This window comes from Aristolochia californica, unplaced genomic scaffold (assembly GCF_029961685.1).
Source record: "Aristolochia californica isolate CCGP_79_NKW_82.1479 unplaced genomic scaffold, dmAriCali1.0.hap1 SCAF_2, whole genome shotgun sequence".
Taxonomy (NCBI): Eukaryota; Viridiplantae; Streptophyta; class Magnoliopsida; order Piperales; family Aristolochiaceae; genus Aristolochia; species Aristolochia californica.
Window position 1 is genome coordinate 3,505,658 of NW_027181881.1, and position 6,000 is coordinate 3,511,657.

A 6,000-nucleotide genomic window follows, 5' to 3' on the forward strand; every position below is an offset into this window, starting at 1 on the left:
TTCGTAAGGGAAGTAACTAAAAGGAAGAGAAGAGCAGCCAAAAAGAAATCCGAAATCCCAGAGCAGCAGTACAAGAGAAGAGCAGCCAAAAAGAAATCCGAAATCCCAGAGCAGCAGTACGTCAACAGAAGTTCCATCTCCCAAGAGAGTGACAATTAGGAAGATTTTTCTGTATTGAAGACATGATATATATTGGCAATAAACGGACTGAAGCCACTTCACACAGTTGGAAAAAGTACACTTGGGAGACTAAACTTAGCCTGCGTTCAGCCCAGTTAAGTCCATAAAAGCTAATGAAAGATACAAATAAAAGAGTCCTCCCTAGAATATGAGATATTCTTTCGGATGATTTCAAGATTATATTGCATCCTTAAATAGTATCTCATCATTTTATCCCGGTAGATAAATGCGGCTATACCCCTGTGTACAGGTTTAATCTGTTTCTCTTGTAAAGAGGAGGGAGTAGTACCCTGCAACCTTTACAGCAGTGAGAGAGAAGACAAAAGGTCGATTCCCTCTCCATTTGTTTGTGAAGATGCGAGTGAATTATCCTTTCGCAAACATAAAAGTCGATGTGTCTCCGAAACTAAGTCTCTGTACCCTTTCTTAAGTACTTAAGTATTAGTAAGTAAAACACCCTTTTAAAGTATTTTATTTTGTGTTAGTGTGCACAATGAAAAGTGCAAAGAGAACTTTTATCAATAAAATATTTTGATAGATTTAAATTCTATAATTTTTACTTAAATTTTTTATTAATAAACTGAAAGATAGATTTTAACTTGTGATAAATGATTAAATAATTAAAAATTAAATTAAGATTAATTAATTAATTAATTAAACAAATGCTTACTTTTATAATATCAAAATATTTAATAAAATTTCTATTGCATTGACTAAAAATGGCAAGTTTGTGGTTTGTGCAATTGCAGATTTCCATGTCTATGTATGGAGATATGTTATGTACCTTGCCAATACTACCCAAAAGATCGACCTAAAAAAGACCTGACAAATTATGCATAAAGACAAGAAAAAATGGTTGCATAAGAGACTAAAAGATAACTGAATGAAAAACAACAATGATCACTTCCAACAAGTACGATTAGAGACTAGACTGAACAAGAGGAGAGGTAGCAACCAGAAAGAAAGCCAACATCGTGGGGATTTGGAGACTTGCTGGTATTCACTCGCCCTGACTCCCACTTTTTTGGTTAAGCTTGACGGTTGAAGTGTGTTGATACGTTCAAGTTTTATGGAAGCAGAGATTGGAAGTTCCAAAAATGAAAAACAAGTGAGAAAGAGAGAGAATATTGTACATTTGCATTAAAAAAAATCCTAACAAGTTTTAGTGTTACAAAAGAAAATGGTGAAAAAACCAAACAAAAGACAAATAGTTTTAGGATCAGAGATCAGAAATCTTCAATGTATTTCCTTTGAAGATAGTAGAGGTTTCAATCATCCACGTTCTTGTAGAAATTTGAAAATTTCAACCAATACAGGGAGGCCAGTCAAGAGTGAGAGGATTTGATAAAAACCACCACACTTTGAAGGTGGAGTTGATGATGAATTTATAATCTTTACAATGCCATATACAGAATATTACAATCAATCTAAAACGGAAATTATACAAAGAATTAGCCTGTAATCAGGGCTAATTATCCTCAACGGAATATACAGAAATGGAGACTTAAATCAAGGTGATATATCTTTAACAATATCTTCAACACCCCCCACAAGCGGAGCGTCGGATTGGAAGGAACGTGAAGCTTGGATTGGATAAATTCAAAAAGAGGTCGAGAAACACTTTTGGTGAAGATGTCAGCAACTTGTAGGTGAGAGGGTACAAACTGGGTTCCCGAAGAAAATGGTAATCTAATTCAACATGTTTCGCCTGCTTGTGGGAAACAGGATTGGAGCTTAAGAAGATAGCACTTTTGTTGTCGCATAAGAGCAGGGGCGGTTATGGAACTGGGACCTTGAGATCATGCAGAAGATGCGTAAGCCAAAGAAGTTCAACAGCGGTCATAGCTAGGGCGCGATACTCAAATTCACAATTGGAGTAGCTTGATGTGGAACGACGAGTATCGGGGCAGCCAACCCAGTCAGCATCCGAATAAGCGACTAGCGCACTGGGAACAGTGGATGGATGAAAACTAAGGCCAAAATGGAGAGTGCCCTTAATATAGCGAAGAATACGTTTAACAGCAAGAAAATGATTTTCAGTAGGGGTGTGTAAAAATTGGCTGACATAATTAACAACATGAGCAATATCTGGGCGCGAAATGGTCAAATATTGAAGAGCGCCAACCAAAGACCGATAGAGAGTAGGATCAGAGAAAGGAGAACCATCAACAGACAAGTGTTGGGAAACAACCATGGGAGTGTGAATAGGTTTGTTGTCGAGCAACTGAGCGTGAGTGAGAATATCCTGAGCATATTTTAACTGACTGATAAATAGACTATCAGAAGTGGGCGAAGCTTCAAGACCAAGAAAGTAGCTGAGGGAGCCCAAATCCTGGGTAGCAAACTCAGAATGAAGCTTATGAGTAAAGCAAGCAGAGATGGATTATTGCCAATAACAATAATGTCATCAACATAAAGAAGTAAATATATAAGGCTAGAGTGTTGATGAAAGACAAAGAGAGAGGTGTAGGCACGACTGCAAGAAAACCCAAGTGTGTGAAGAAAGGAGCTGAAACACTAAAACTAGGCACGAGGCGCTTGCTTGAGGCCATAGAGAGCTTTCTTTAACAGAAAAACATGAGTGGGAAAACGAGGATCAATATACCCAGGAGGTTGTTCCTTATAAACATGTTTAGTAAGGTTGCCATTGAGGAAGGAATTCTTGACATCAAGTTGCCAAAGAGGCCATTTATTGGTAACAACAAGAGAAAGCACAACACAGACTGTGGTAGCTTTGACAACCGGACTGAAAGTGTCAGTGTAATCAAGACTAGGAACCTGAGTATAACCTTTGGCAACAAGGCGAGCTTTGAGACGCTCGACAGAACCATCCGACAAATATTTAGTGCGAAACACCCATTTAGAGCCCACTATGTTGGTGTTGACAGGACGAGGAACCAAAATCCAAGTGCCATTTTGTTGCAAAACTTGAACTTCTTCATCCATGGCAGCAGGCCAAGCAGGATTCTTAGCAGTAGATTTGAATCCTTTGGGTTCAGTAGAAGTAAGAAGAACGGGAAGAAGTCCAGAAGAGCCCAAGACACTGAGATGCGCTGGATGACGAAGTTTAAAAATACCAACTTTAGCGCGGGTAATCATAGGGTGAGAGCCCAAGGGAGAAGGCGAATGAGTAGCGGTTTCAATAGAAGGTAGATGAGCAGTGGTCTCAATAGAAGGCGGACTAGAGGCCGAGGATGGCAAAGAAGCACCTGCAAGAGGATTATCAACCTGCACAGACTCATCCAAAGGGTCAGAACAAATATTACACGGGGAGGAGCTGGATCGAGGAATGTGCGGGAAATGTGGAGGAGAGGAAGGGGTGTGTGGCTCAATATGATGAAGACGAGGTTCCAAGAAATTGGATATGTGAAGAGAAGAAAGTGGTTGGGCATGGGAGCTAGGGATTGTAGGAAAGTGAGTTTCATCAAATTGAGTATGACGGGTGATATATAGCCGAGAGGTGAGAGGATCAAGACAACGAAACCCTTTGTGAGAGGGACTATAACCTAAGAAAAGGTAGGGAACACTACGGGGAGAAAGTTTGTGAGGCATATAATCACACAAACAAGAATAAACATGATAACTGAAAGGATGAAATTTTTCATAATTCGGAGAGTAGCCATATAAAAGGTCAAAGGGGGACTTACCTCCAAGAAGTATAGTGGGCAACTGGTTGATGATATAAGCTGCAATGTTGAAAGCGTTAACCTAGAAGTGAGAAGGAAGATGAGAGTGAAAGAGAAGTGCTGAGCCAGTCTCAGTCAGATAATAATGTTTTCTTTCAGCGCGCGACCATTTTGAGTAGGAGTATATGGGCAAGAGAATTAATGATGAATGCCAGAAGAACGTAGATGGGCTTTGAAGCAATTACTAGTAAATTCGGCACCACCATCACTTTGGAAAATCTTGTTACGAGTGGAATGTTGGGTTTCCACAAATTTTTGAAATTGAAGAAAAATATCAAAGAAATCAGATTTAAATTTCAGAGGATAAAATCAGGTGAATTAGAAATAATCATCAATAAAAATGACATAGTAGAGAAAACCCGACGTTGATTTGGCTGGGGAAGGACCCCAAAGATCGCAATGAATGAGATCTAACACATGAGACGACCTGCGTTCATTTTGAGAATAAGGCAAATGTTGATTTTTAGCAAGTTGGCTGGTACTACATAGTTTGGGAGAAGGCAATAAAGATGTAAGAGAAAGATGTCATTTTTTATTTAAAAATGAAATAACAGAGTGATTCACATGACCAAGATGAGCATGCCAGAAATCATATAAAGCACACATAGATTTATTTCGAAGAACAGAAAGAAAAGCAGAGTTGCCGCACTCCAGCACATAAAACCCTCCATCTCTTTTACCAGTTGCCACCACTCTTCTTGTTTGACCATTTTGGATAGTGAAAAAAGTATTATTAAATGTAACAGAGCGGGGAAAATCAGAAGTTAATTTACTAATTGAAAGATAATTTTTCGTGAGATGAGGAACAACCAAGACATCTAATAAGTGAATATTTGGAACAAGAGAAAAGGTACCAGTGTGGGTAATGGGTAGAGATGCACCGTTTTCTACAATCACAGAGTCCTTACCCGTGTAAGTTTTGGATTGATCCAAAGTAGATGGATCAGTGGTCGTATGGGCGGAAGCCCCAGTGTCCAAAATCCAGTTAGCAGCCTCGAATCCAAAGAGAGAACAAGATGTATTGAAGGCTTCAACAAGATGAGCCGAGGAGTCAGTCTGAGCATACCGCTGATTGCAACGATCAACATAATGGCCCTCCATGCGACAAATTTGGCAACGGGGTGGACGACAACCCTGACCAAAGTAGGTGCGTCCTCGGTTGGAAGAGTGGCGGTCGTGGGAATGAGTACGACCTCGGTGGTTACCACAAGAAGTAGAAGAAGTTCCATGAGTATTGGTACGACTGCGATTAGTGGTTGTGAAAGCCGCAGTGGTCGCAGGAGGCTCAAGGGACCGCTGGAACAACTCAAAACTTTTTGCTTTAGAAACTAAATCTGCAAAACAAGGGAGAGTGGTGAGAGCCATCTGAGCGGTAGAAAAATTGGAAAACTCAAAGCCGAGGCCACGAAGGAACCAATGCACTTTGTCAATCTCCTTGACAGGTCTACCAATGGCATGAAGCTGGTCACAAAGGGCTTTAAAAGTACGACCGTACTCAGCAACTGGTTTGGTGCCACGTTTCATCAGTTGCAAATCATCCTTGAGTCGTAGTTCACGGGCTTTCAAATGATGGTTGAAGGTATTCTCCAACACAATCCAGACATCACGGGAAGTGGAGAGGCCAACAACGACATCCATGGCTTCCTTTGTGAGAGAGGAGAGCAGTAAACTGAGAAGTCGTTGATTGACTGATTTTCATGCAAGAAATGTGGGGTTGAGTGTGGTAGAGGTGGCAGGACAAGAGTACCATCGATGTAAGCTAACAGTTCTTGACACTCAAGGAGACAGAGAAATTGGTTTTTCTAGAGAAGATAATTAGAGGAAGAAAGCTTGATGGTGATCAAGTGGATTAGAGTGTTAAAAGGGAGAAGATGAGAAGAAGATTCGGAAGCCAAGGGAGAAGCAGAGTGATTTTTTTTTTTACTTTGACTTTGATCAAAGAGATAAGCTAAAAAAAAAAAATTGGGCTTCAGTCCGAAGAAGGCGAAGCAGCAAAGTGAAGAATACAGGGAGAAGGCGAAGAAGGATCCCGAAGGGATGATAGCTGACTCACCAGGAGGCACAGCGACGTCTTCTGTAAATACCAAAGCGAGAAGCAACAAAGCTGAAAAATAAATCGGCGGAGGAGAAACCG